This window comes from Atractosteus spatula, chromosome 8 (genome assembly GCF_055471065.1).
Source record: "Atractosteus spatula isolate fAtrSpa1 chromosome 8, fAtrSpa1.hap1, whole genome shotgun sequence".
Classification (NCBI taxonomy): domain Eukaryota; kingdom Metazoa; phylum Chordata; class Actinopteri; order Semionotiformes; family Lepisosteidae; genus Atractosteus; species Atractosteus spatula.
In genome coordinates, this window is record NC_142713.1 from 21,520,839 (window position 1) to 21,534,361 (window position 13,523).

Sequence of the window (13,523 nt, forward strand, 5' to 3'; positions counted from 1 at the left end):
TTCTCACTTAATGCTATTGTTTTCTTTTATATAGCTTCTTTATTTACTTATAATAAATTACAGATCTCTGCATTTCATAAACACTTCCCATTAATGAATAATATACAGTAGGTAATTTTACTTGGGTGGCACTGTGGTGCAGGGGGTCCTTAGATCATTTCTGGATCTGGTGTGCTGTCTCTTTGGAGTTTGTACATTTTCTCAGTGTTTGCATGGATTTCAGGTGCTCCAGTTTCCTTCCACAGTCTGAAATCATACTGTTATGTTAATTGGCTTGTAGGAAAATGGGCTCTGGTGAAAGTGTGTGCGTCTTTGTGTCTGGGTGCCCAGAGATGGACTGTTGTCCCATCCAGAGTGTATCCTTCATCGTGCCCATTGCTTACCAGGACCTGGCTCTCCCTTGCCCCTGTATTGGATAAATGGATGGATTTGACATACTTCTGTATGTCAAATCCCCAAAAGGGCAACTTATGTAAATGTAGGAGGTCAAAATGATGTCATTGATTTTTTAAATGCAACAAATGATAAAATAAAGCAATTACTTTTAAAATAAATCTTTATATTTCTTTATGCTGTTTTTTTCCCTGTTGTGAGGCAGTACATTATGTCCTCTCCACAGGCAGTTTAAAGTAACCCGTTTACACCAAATGAATAAATAACAAGCTGTAGTATAATAAATTACACATTCAACCCCTTAGTCTGGTTAACAATCCATGGTGAATTGAAGTTTTACTAGTGTGAGGAAATTGTTCTGGTGTTGATTATAAATCCATTATGGTAATCATGCACTGTGTGATTTGGCATTGTTTTTTTCCCACACTTTAGTATTAGAATTATTACCTCTGGGAGATACGTCTAGGTAAAAAGAAACCTCAAAAAGCTTCTGTTTGTTAAGTAGGAAACCATCAATTCTTGATGCAATATTGAATCGATCTTAAAATGTTCAGAACTTCTCATACAGTATGTCACCTGTAGAATTGTGATACAAATACAAGTGTTTATATAAAAAGTATCTATGAAGGAGAAACTCACTCCTTAGATGTACAAATGAACGCTGATCGTGTCAACAGATAGAACTTAAAACATAGTGGTGTCATTTTAAGGAAACAGGACTGCCTACTAGTGCTGTCTTCATTAAACAAACTGAAGCCAGCTGAGAAATAAGATGCTGGAGATAAAAATATGCTCCAGCATGCAGTACAAAGCAAGCATGAAGAAATGCAACTTCTTTATAAATGTGCAGAAGCTTATGGCCCTTGACTTTAATTAGATGGAGGAAGAAGATTTGGGAAGTCAATCACTTTGAGAGTAAAAGATGATAGAATAAGGAAGCAAAACAAACAGCTCATTATGATTGGGGTGCACAGTATATGACTTAACAGTACCTTCTTAAACTACCAAAAAATGTGCAGATCCCATATTAGTATCTTCGCTCACCTTTGGGTTCATGGAAGAGAGTCATCCGTGACTGTGAGAATGGAAAAAGGCTAAAAGACTGGCTTTGAGATGAATTCCTGAAAATTACATAATCTATTAAAGTACAAATAATTTTAATCACAGCAATTAATTAAAAATTAATCAGAAAAGAAAAATCTAAAAATATATTAATTGTACTTATTTTATTACATGAACTAGTGTCCCCATAGTGCAAAGAGGAAATATTATAATTCATAATACTTCTGATCTGGCGTGTAGCTTAGCCCAGGCCTCAGGAAGTGAAAGGCTTCACTGAACACAAAGTACTGATACTTTTTAAAGCTTAGACCCTGGTGCAAAGACAGTAAATCCATTACTTAATAATAATACCTGATTAAGTGTAGTTGATTGGCTTGTCTGTTATTTGTAACATGCAACCAGTATAGTTAACCAGTACAAAGTCAAAGTGGGATAATCAGATGCTTAGTGAACATGTATGTATGCAAATTAAATAATTTCAGGTAATTTCAGTGACTTCTTAATATCTTTGCTAGAGGTAAAAATAGGATAGGGCCCTCTTTAACTTTATCACATTAATAAGTTGTCGAAAGCATTCAATGCTTCTTTGTTGTTTTTTAAAATGTGCTAGAATTTCATCAAACAGAAGTAATGTTGCCAGCTGTGTAGCATAATTTAGACACTTGAAAATCAGAAAAAAAGTATACCACTTACTTGGCCACTGATTTGTATTATTAAAAATATCCTGAATATGTTTGTGAAACTTGCCATTAATTCCTTTTTCCATGCCATTATTTAAGAAATGTCACAGTTTTTGAACATTTTATTAAACCATTTGCTTATCTTGGTTATTTTTTTTATATATATCTCACTGCATTCTGTGCACCCTGATTAATCTTATCATGCTAGAAAGCTCTTCACCTTCAAAACAGGATATAGCTCAAGAGAAGAGGAAGTCAAAGCAAGAATGAGAATGTACAGTATTTGACATGTTTACACAGAGGGGTTGTGGTGAGTCTTTTTTCCCTTCGTCTGCATGCAGACAAATATAACACAGAAAACCCAATGTAATAATGCACAACTAAACCCAGAATGTATGCACCTACTTTCCACCATCGTAGGTTTAATACTATAAAACTGCATGATTATTCCAGAAGGTCAGAAGCAATACTGAAAATACTGAATGTGTGTTGCATTTCAACGCAATGACTAAAATAAAATAGATACAATCATTTTAATTTGTGTAGGATTTAGGTTCGTAACAAACAATGTAAAATATTTTGTATTCATTCATCTTACACGTCAGCCTAACATGTTATTCACTGTCTTCCTGAAAGACTAATGGATTTTTCCCCCTGGAAACCACGTTTGATACTCATCTAATGACTTCAAAGACATAAACAGAAGGTGTTAAAGCCTCTATTAGATACAAACTGAGGAATAGACATCCATTTTAACACTTAAAAGAAACACTTCTTATATATAACATAGTTTGCATAGTGATTTGTCAGTTGGTGTTATGTGTATTTTGAATATCTTGTAGCTAAATCTGTTTGTGTAATGTAAAGGCTATATCGCTATATTTTGAGCAAAGTAAGGCGTTGTCAAATCTAGACAGAACAAACATATCACAAGCATTAATCTCCACATATTTGATGCAACCTATCTTTTGTCTTCGCGAAAGTCCATGCAAAATGAGTAAAGCTTTTTTAACTCAAAGTTAAATGCTATTTCACCAAGAACTTTTTGCGCTGCAATTCAACGGAACAGAATAAAAAAGTTCATTTGGAGCAAAGCTGCAGCATTGCAGAAAGAAGGGTATAAAGAAAAAAGCTACGTCATGGAAATAATGACGTCAGGTCTAATTAGCCGCCGGGAAAGACTTTGTTCCAGACGGTGGGTGGGGTTTGCATAACAAAACAGGCTGAACCAAGCACAGCTATGCAGATTTTTTTAAAGGCCTAGTACACTACACAGCAAACCAGTAGACAGACAGGAGGAGACGGAGAATCTCCATCCGGGTAGCGAGTTGGTGACGTAACCGTTTCCACAGGCGACGGTTTTTTTTTTGCACTTCAGCCAATAGGGATCCGCTACATGAGCACTAGCGCTCCTTCCTCCTGACGTTCGTCACATGCCCGAAGCGACGCTCTGAGAGGGGCGGGAGCCGAAGACAGACTGGGAGAGAGCGCTAGGGGAGAGTGGGAGAGAAAGAGAGGGGAAAGGGAACAGAGAGAGCATACAGGAGAGAAGAGTGAGTGTAAACCCCCCTCTTTCATTTTTTTTATCTTTATCTTTATTTTGCTCACCAAGGCAAGAGTGCCTTATTTAGAACACAGCCCCCCCACCCACCATCTCTCCTACTCCCCGGACGACCGCGTGAGGTCCACAGCACCCCTGTTGCCCGCCTCCGGTGCCGAACCGCAAAAGTGGGTTTCCAGAAAGAAAGAGGAGAAGGGAGAGGACACAGCGTGTTTTCTGTGGTAGTTGTGCGTGGGGTCAATGCAAGGGGAGTGTCCGTGCAGGCCGGTGAGTCGCAGGTGGACAGCCGGTGGTTATTTTGAAAGCGGTTCCGCGGCGCGCGCCGCGTTTCTGGGAGGGCGGGGCCGGAGGTGGGGGGTGACGTCGCGCTGGTTTTTTTAAAAGCGGTGTTTTTTGGGAAGACCCCCCCTCCCCTCCCTTCACCTACCCGACACACTGCATGAGGAGTCGAGCAGAGTAGCGGAAAACTCGCTTAGCTTAGGTTGCATTTGGAAACCCTTATTGAGTTGTTCGGCGATTAAATTGACAGGCTCCTTTTTTTTTGTCCTGTTGAGCTTCCGTTGAGAAGGATCATCATCATCGGTCATTATCTGAAAAGAGGCAACGTTTTTAGATAGACGCGTGCATAGATTTTTTTTTTGGTTGCTCTAAGCGCATAAGCCACTCGCTCACGCCGGAGTGAGTAAATCAAGAAAAAAAAGTGAAGTTTTTCTCTTCACGTAAGGAAGAAACACTTTTCTCTGACTCGGCTGAATTTATTTATTTTTTATTTGGGGGAAAAAAAGGTTGAAAGGGAAGACTCGCTTCAGCTGTCATTGTCAAGCGTAATTTTCGTGCACTCTGGAGAGGATTTATTGGATGGAGGTAAGTCCACGTTTCTCTATAGGTTCGTGACGTGATTATGTTCAATCTTGAGTCCGATTAATTAGGTAACTCGTAATTTTGCACTTTCAGACATTTCTTACGTAATGAAGCAGGATTCGTCTTCAGTTGCATTTCAGTCTCACCTACGTTAGGGTACTGAAATATGAATGATATTTTGTTTGTCTTGCGGATCTTCACTTTGCTTCACTAGTTTTCTCCGCCTTATGAATTTTGTACGTGAGCTGAGCAAAGATAACTATGGGAAGTAAAGAAAAATCAATATAACACCAGGATTTCTTCCTCGGGGTTCATAGGCCGAGGTTTTAAAATACCCCTTGCTCACTGATTTTTGCCTTCCTCGCAGTATAGAAACTTTATTTTTCGAAACCCCAGAGCCAAATCTGTCTAGGTGCAGTCTGCGGGAGTCGTAGTTTAAAGGAATAATAAACCCAGAAATCCAGTCTGCGCCCCGGTAGCATCAGGAGTCGGAAGAAATACAATTCCTGTCAGAAAGCTTTAATTTTATAGCCAGATTACCTCCGTTGTCGAGGTCCCCGATGTGCAGGAAAGAGTCTGTGATGGATGTTAATGGGAATGATGACCTATTTTTATTTTGCCTTGCTTGATTTGTTTCGGCTCCGTCGATGCGCGCTTCAATCCTATTAATTTGTTTGCAATAAGAGAAACAACGCGCCGTTTGACCTTGAGTTTATATTCTCCAAAGAGTCTTTTCTTTGCAAATGCACCGAGCAGAAACGGCCGTACATCGTCGACTTGCAGCTGCAGAACATGTTCCGATGGGGAAGAGTTTGGTATCCTGTTTGTCAGCTGTTCCGACCAGACTCGCCTTCAGTTACAGGATCTGCGTTTCGCCGTGGTGACAGTCGAGGGATAACTGTTCATTGACACTTGCTGTCCAGTACCTCGGTCCCTCTTTCTTGAAGGGGCTTGTATTGCTTATAGGAAGCCTGTTGACTTCATCGCTGAAGTCCTGTCAATCGGTTTTAAAGGCAACGTGCATGAGCGCTTCCTGAATGCAAAAAGAGTCGTATTTTTCCGTCCATGTTAATAAGGCTGACTATAACAAGAGGCGTATGCTGGGGTAATATCAGTTAATTTCGAAGATTTAGAAAAAAACAGCAACGCTTGTTTAACATGCAAGAGAAAGAACCATAGAAATCAACAGCTGGTTAAGTCTATTCACGTAGAAAAAATGTACTTTAAATGGCAATGCACTTGTTCTTGTCGCCAGGTAATAGGCGTGTGATATCTCAACGCTAAGTGACTCAACGCGCCAAATATAGATGTTTAAGAGACTTTGCTGCTAGAAGACGACTCTGTTTTATGCAGATCGCCATCCCATCCCCCATCTACCATATTAAAACGTGTGTATATATATAAAAGCTAATTTATCAGCGGTCCGATGGCATCCCTGGTTCTCTCTGCAGGAATATCTTAAACTGCTCTTGTGCATTAAAGGGCCGATGCGAGCTGGGAGGTACAAAGTTAACCGCAAGTTCTGCCGGAAAAAGTTCACGAAGTTCTGTTATTAACGCTTCACTCTTACAGTGTTCACGTGTTCGAGTTTTTTTTAACTTCAGAAGCACTTTTTTCATGTAATTAAAATACATTGCCTTCTTTTGAGTGTTGTGTGCCATAAATGTGCTTGTTGGAAAAGCAGTTTAATCAAATTGTTCACAAGAAAGAAATGCACACAGTACAGGCTATTTAATTAACCTAAGTGTCAGATGGTTCAGAATGTTAATCAGTGTTCTTAAATATTAAACGACATCTGAAGGTCACCTGCATGCAATAAAGTAGAGAAAAAACATTTTTATGATGTGAAGTAGAATATAGGATGTTAACCACATTGCACTCTGTAAAACTCAGTTCATACCTTCTTTCCTAGTATTTAAAAATGTTTTTCTCTTTTAATGGATGCTTTCATTAATGAATCCCTCATCCATCATATAGAATAACCTTTGACTACATGATTGCCAAATGAGGTTGCGGAGGCTTTTGTACCTAAACTAATTTCACTTGTGGCTTGATTGCACAAAAGCAGGCTTGATAGATTTCATCAGATTTCACAATCAGGAAACAGCAACACGACAAATTGTGCAAAAATAAGTATCGTCCTTCTGTACATTTTTATAGGGGCCCACAGAAATAACCACATCCTCAGATATTAACAAAAAGATGTATATGATTTGCATTATCTGGTGACATATGCAACTGTTCTTAAACATTCTGATTTTAAAAATAGTGCCACACTTTGTGCTGGCTATTTCAAGAATTTAAGGACCTGAAATATTTTAATGTTTAATATGATCATGTTTTAGATAGATGGGGAAATGATCAAGTGATTAAATCGTAAGCATCTTGTCAATTCCAAAATCAAAGTATAGAAGATTGGAATTTAAATAATGGTGAGCAGTGTAATGGATGATAAATTTCCTGGATTTGTTGAATTTTAAAATATGTACATTTTCAGTTCGTAAAAGGCAAATATTTTTATTTTTTTCTCAACGGTGTTTATATTATTAAGACTAAACGTCAAGCGGTTATATCTGTATCCATTTTTCATCTACATTTCTTGTGTTTCTGTTCTCCTTACATAGAAAACTTGGATACTGTTTTATTTGGGATTCACAATGTTGAAAGGAACATGTTTGCTGCTAGTCACAAACAAATCAAAATGAGATTCTCTTGAGAAGGATCGTTTAACCTTTTTTAGTTATTTGAAATTTAAATGCTTTAGTTAAATCAGTTGCCATTAATGAAAAATCAGTTATTTTGTTTTCTTGCAACTGTATTGATGAATGGAACAGTGATCATTTTGAACAGTGAATGAAGTGATAATTTTGTGTTTAAGTTGAGGATATTTGAAGCAAAATTCATTCAGTGTAGATAAAATTGTTTTGGAAATTGATGTGTGAAGCTCACATCTAATATTTCACTGAGCTTTGAATTATGGATTTCCAGTTAAAGCACTGAAGCAGGGTTATGTTGAACCTGACCTGGAAGACTAGGTTTCTGCAGAATTTGGACTCAATTAGATCTGTTGCACAGTAATGAATGTGACTTGCCCTTTAAGTCTGAATAACTACACAGTGCATTCTAACATGAGATTCTATTAAGGAAATGTAAATTAACAAAATAAATGAAAATTACAGCTCATTTGAGGACTTTTAGCAAAACTATATTTTTTTGTATTACTGTCCATTTTTTAAAATAGGTTATGTAATTATCAGGGATGGCATTGAACAGAATTAGCATCAAGGTACAAATCTAAAATACAGTATTCAGATGTTTGATATGATTGTGAACTGCATTACAGCAGCTATAGTTAATATAAAATTTTCCTGTGGTGGTTTAGAAAGTATTACTTATATTTACATTTTTATAATTGATATACTCTTACCCATTTCCCTAACATAAGAACTGGAAAGCATGAGAATCTGTAATATTTACAGATTGAAGTAACTACAATAAACTAGTTATTGAATTCTTAAGATTTAGCACATAAGCTACCAAGGTTTCTTGTTAGCTATGTAATTGTAATTAGTCTCAATTCAGTTCAATGCAGGTCTGCCATATAATAGAACCATCATATTTGCTGCCATCTCTCAACCAAATCTGAGGTATTTACAAACTCGCAGGACTTCGGAAGTCTTCCTTACTTTTATTTATATGCATTTTTTTTAGACATTTGAGTGCATTTCATTCATATGTGCTGTAAAGTTTTGCATGAATGTTAGAAACTTTACTGTGTTAATGAAAGTGGGCTTTTTGCTAGCAATTTTTTTAGAAATAATACTCCATTTGGAAAAGGGAAATATAGCACTGCCAATGTAATCAGTATGATCTTTCTCCTTTAAGGAAATGAATGTTGTGTGCTTGTAACTGCAGAAGTCTGAAGATGCAGGACTAACTTACTTGGTGTTATGTCTGTCTGGTTTATTTTATGAAGTTCTGCTGGCTTTGAGGTTTCTTCAATTGTGCAAAGGTTGAAAAGTCTCTGATTTGCTGATGAATTTGTTGAAGGTACTTCAACTCAATACTTCACAGTATGCAAGCAGAATGCTAATTATAGACCTCTATAGACAAAAGTCTGTTTCACCTTTGGTTTGTGCTTTAGACATTGTTCTGTTTAGGACCGTGGAGTGTAAAGAGCCTGCCTTGCACTGTATAATGTAATACCCTGTTTATCTGAATTGTCTTGATGAGGTTTACATCTTGGTCATTACCATTGATATTCTGCATATTACTGTTGAAAATGCTTTTGAACTTATTCTTTATATTCTTCCCAAAGAATCCTTTAGACAGTTTTGGGTGTAAGTCTGTTTTACACAGCTTTTCAGCAGTTTCGTTTTCCTGTTTTTACACACTATTCAATCTGTGAAATGAGTTTGCCTCTGGCCTCTTCGATGTGTATTGCTTAGTTTTTACTGTACTTATTTTAATACCCAGGAACCTTTCCACCTTGATGTAGCTTTTGCTTACTTTGTGAACTTTAACATAATTTGATTGTCATGCTTATGTCTTGCCCATTATAAGTAATAGTCTACTATCTTCAGATAATCTTGACTACTCAGTTTGTATGTGTGTATATTAACTGGATAAGTGATCTCTTGAGCATCACTTGCTAAAAACCTATTTGTACGTGACATACTCTAATTTTCATTACATTGGACCATCCAAAATCTTATTTGCAGTACTTTTTATAAAAAGGTCTTAAGAGTTCATTTTCTTCAAGAATTTATATCGTAATGCAACTTCTGTGGCAATGTATTCTTGTGTGTGGTGTTTGAGCTGGTTAGATAGTGCTAAAATCAATTTTCAGTTGGCTTTTCTAACAGAGGTCTTGTACTGATTTGAGTGGTTAATTTAGAGTAATGTCTTTAACAGTAATCAGATTTTTCGAGTGGACGTTTAGTTACGCATCTGCACCTCAAAGGGTATTTTTTATTGGTACCGTATGGATTGTGGACCTTAACCTTGTACCCTTCATTTTTTACAAAAAAATACAGTTTTTATATTTAATGAATGAGTTTAGGGAGCACAATGTAGCAAAATTATGCCAATTTTTAGTAAGTTTATATGCTGCTGTATTAGCTCTGCTCCATGCATTTTGTGTAAGTAATTTACCTCCATTTTGTTTAAGCTAAAGTAAAATTACAAAAGTAGAATATCATGAATACCTAAAATATTTCTGTAACTAGATGAACTCCCTGCTTAAATATTTGGTTTCACATTCTCACTGTAAAATGCCGAGAGCCAGCACAACAGATATTTGAACCAATAGCTTCTCAGTGCAATGTGTAATTTCTATCCAATTTATAAAAGTTTTCTTCATGTTGAAGTTTCATTGTTAGTTGCCAAAGCAAAAACTGAAATGTATATAAAATGGCAAATTCTGGTTTACTCTTTAAGGTAAAACAATGTTTAAAACTAGGATATTGCTAAATGTATGTTTTATGTTTGGTGATGCATTAGTAGCTGTATATTGTGAAATTCTTTTAGCATTGTTGTATATTTTATAATTTTTTTCAGGTATATATGATTTATATTAGTAGTGCCTAAATTGCACTATCCATCTGTTAATCTGCTTCTTCATTTAACGATTCCACTAGTTTTTTGCATAAGTTTGTATTGTTTTATTCCTAAGCAATATGATGCCTTGTGAGTCTATAGTAGGGTGGGTTGTCAAATGTTTAAAAAAAGACTGTGTAAACGCAGTTATGTTGTTGTAAAAAGGATGTACACAAAACCATAAATGTGTGTTGTGTTCTTGTTTTCCCAGTGCTAGGTTTGTGCCTTTGCCTTTCTTATCTGTCTTGAACAGGGTGAGTTCCAGACTTTGACCTTTTAATAGAACCCTAGTGTGTGCACTTTCATTTCATGTAAAACACTACAGACAGGCCTTATGCTTAAAAATTAATGTACACAAAACTAACAGAAATGACAGAGGGTAACAACAGCTTAGCTGTAAAAGGGCTAAGTGGTCTGCAACAGTTAACCAAGGCAGCTTGATGAGCTGGTCCCTGGCTTCATTTTAGCATTTTACCTTATAGCTATAGAACAGACAGCACTCAGCAGTATATTAGAAAATCACCCTTTTCAAATATCAATATTTTAAAAGAAAAAGAAAATTGCGTTACATGCTTGTAAGTTTTAAATCTCACTCATGTGTAGCTGGTAACACTTGGCAATAGGAGGATGTCAAACTTGTGGTACACGATTCTTGTTCAAATTTTGTTTGAGCTAATATATACTTGAACAAACAGGTCTTCTGTCAAACTTGTGTGGCTGTTTACTTGATTCCTTTATCAGTTTCGGTGTTACATTATGCTCTTTGTCTGGTGGAGTTGACCCGTTTCTTCAGTTGATTGGTATACAGCGCTTCCCTGCAGGAAAAAGCTTAGACCAGGTGGTAACCTAACCCCCCCTCCAATAGGTTGTTGTACTATCTTGTGAACTAACTAGTTTCTACTGGTGTCTTAGTAAAAACTAGTTAACTAGTATCTTAGTAAAAAATATAGGCTGACAAGATGCTGCCTGAGGAAGGTCTTTGTGCTTGAAACGTGTAGCTATTTGCTATTTTCTGTATGTGCCAAGCCATTGTGTTCTAATTACTATTGAGAGGCTGTTTATTATTTTGCGCTCACTCAGGCAAGATGTCTTTTTTTCCCCACTTTGAAAATTAAGTGAGAAGCATAGACAGTATTTTTGTGACCTGATGATTCGCCTGTGAGGAAACACTGAATTTTTTGGGGGGTCATTGATTACTAACACAGTTCTCAAGGATCCAAAACCCTAATGTGTGAGGTTTTCCATCTAAAATTGAGATTGCATACTATTTGTGTAGATTTCTTCACGTCAAAAAACATTAATGCGATCTGTAACTTTTTCTAAATTTTTTTTGCTACTTCATTTTTTTACTCTACCTAGATTTGATACAAAAGCATTTCAGACAAAGCATGAGACTGAGAGTTATGCTGTTACGTAACAGTATTACTATATAGGTTCCTGTCTAGATTTTGTAGGCATTTGGTCGGACAGTGCTGATTTTTAGCCAGGCTGTCTACCTGGCCTTTATAGAAGTGTGGGAGATCCTGTATGTGTCTAGGGGTGATCCCCTTGGATTGGAGATGTTTTTAATAATGCTCATGCTGTCACTTATGTGTGTCTTTCCTTTTATTCTTCGTAAAACTTTTTCATAGGCCTACATAGTGACTATTTTGGAATGTTTTATTATTTTGCTGTTATATTTCACATTTTGTACTGTTGTGCTTTAAAACTATTTTTGTACCTCAGGTGCAACCAGTCCACTGCGTCTTGGGAATCGTTAGTTTACCTGCTTTTACTACCTTCCCTATCTTCATGTTGTCCTTCCTTAAAGATGTTATACACTTGTGGATAACAATCTTAAAATGCTAAACTGTACAATCAACAGCTTTTTAAAAATCTATAGAATCTTTCTCCATCATGGTTTGCAGTCCAATTTGTCCTTAGGCTGCAGAATGCAGTATTTTTTATCACATGGAATTGCATAGATCAAGAAGCAAGATGCTTTTTAAAAAAACATTTCTAACTTCCACAAAGCTTAGAATGCCCTCAGGTTTTTTCAATCTTTGTGCAAAGTTAGTGTTGCCAATGAAAGCTAAAGAATTGTTGTAAATGGGAGATGATCACATAGTGTAGGGTATTGCAAATAAATGGTTGTAAAAGATAATTCAGTAAAGAGCACAATTGAAATAACATTTTTGTGAACCTTTTTCATTACAGTTTTAGAGCATATCAAAAACACTCTACCCCAGTCTCCTGAAATCATGAATACAAGCAGTAAAAAGCTCCATATAATAATTAGAAAAGCCAGGGTCTAAAATCAAGAATGAGATCACAGGTGTTTCAAGCTAAGTACCAACAGCTTTTTCACTGTGATAAAATCGGCAAACGATTGTTCTTGGAGACTAAATCTGTAAAATTCTATTTAGTTTTTGCGAGTGGATATTTGCCTGATGTCTTTTAATATGCTGTTATTTGCCCTACTGGGCTTGCAAGCTACTAGTTAATTGCCAACCTATGAACTCTCAATGGTGGGATGGCCTCATGGTTAGAATCCTTTCCTCTAGTGTAGGGTGCTAGTGGTACGACATGAACAATTACTATTAATTGTGGTACTTCAACAATTTAGAAACTCAGAGTCTGAGCAATAAAGTTTCTGGAACTCAATTTTTATGATTGTTTTGTCTTCTGCCATTTTTTGAAAATGTATATGAAATCTAAAGCCCTGGATAAAAGCTCATGGAGTCTTCCAGGATTGCAAAGGCCTTTGAAGTTGTGACGGTTAAACAATGCTACTTTGCCACATACGTTTCGACTCTCATCTTAGTTTTTAGACAGTGTGAGGAAATGTCTCAGACAAAATTCTTAAAGCTAAATGAAGGCACAGGTAGTGCTTAAAGCAGGTAGTTGGCTGTCAAGATTCATGACAAGTTGCTTTCTTGAAAACATGCCATTCAAATTGGGTGAATGTCAGTCTCAGAGTTTGTACACAGCCCTAAGTGAGTTTTCAGAAAGATTTCAGTTTTCAGGATATATAGTTTGACCTCCACATTTGATTTCTCAACCATTCAACCTTGCATGACAGATTGGAATGAACTTGGGTAAATCCAAGGTAATGTATGTAAACTAGGTCTCAAGGAGCCATAAAACCAGCCAGTCAAATTTAGGTAATCAAAGGTTTGCTTAAAATGCTTATCTTAATGTGTTTCAACATTTAGAGTAGACTGTTGCAGGCTTGCAGGAGGAATATGTGGCTATTGGAGTTGTAGTCTAGCTGAAAACATCTGATTGGTCACATGATTTTATCAGCCATATACAACCTCTTTTTGTCAAATGAAAATGTGGCTTCTAAATCTTTAATGAGTGCAGAAAGGGTCATAGTTACTGTAGAA

General features: G+C 36.6%; 1 protein-coding gene across 3 annotated transcripts in view; it reads left to right on the forward strand.

The window, feature by feature from the left end:
- Positions 1-3,382: 3,382 nt before the first annotated feature.
- atp2b1a (ATPase plasma membrane Ca2+ transporting 1a) overlaps positions 3,383-13,523 on the forward strand; it is a 76,588-nt gene continuing 66,447 nt past the window's right edge. For 2 of the 3 annotated variants that reach the window (XM_088922763.1, XM_088922765.1), the window contains exon 1: positions 3,383-4,560. The gene's annotated coding sequence lies outside the window, so the exon portion shown is untranslated. The remainder of the gene's footprint in view (positions 4,561-13,523) is intronic. The other variant, XM_088922764.1, reaches the window with a different exon arrangement.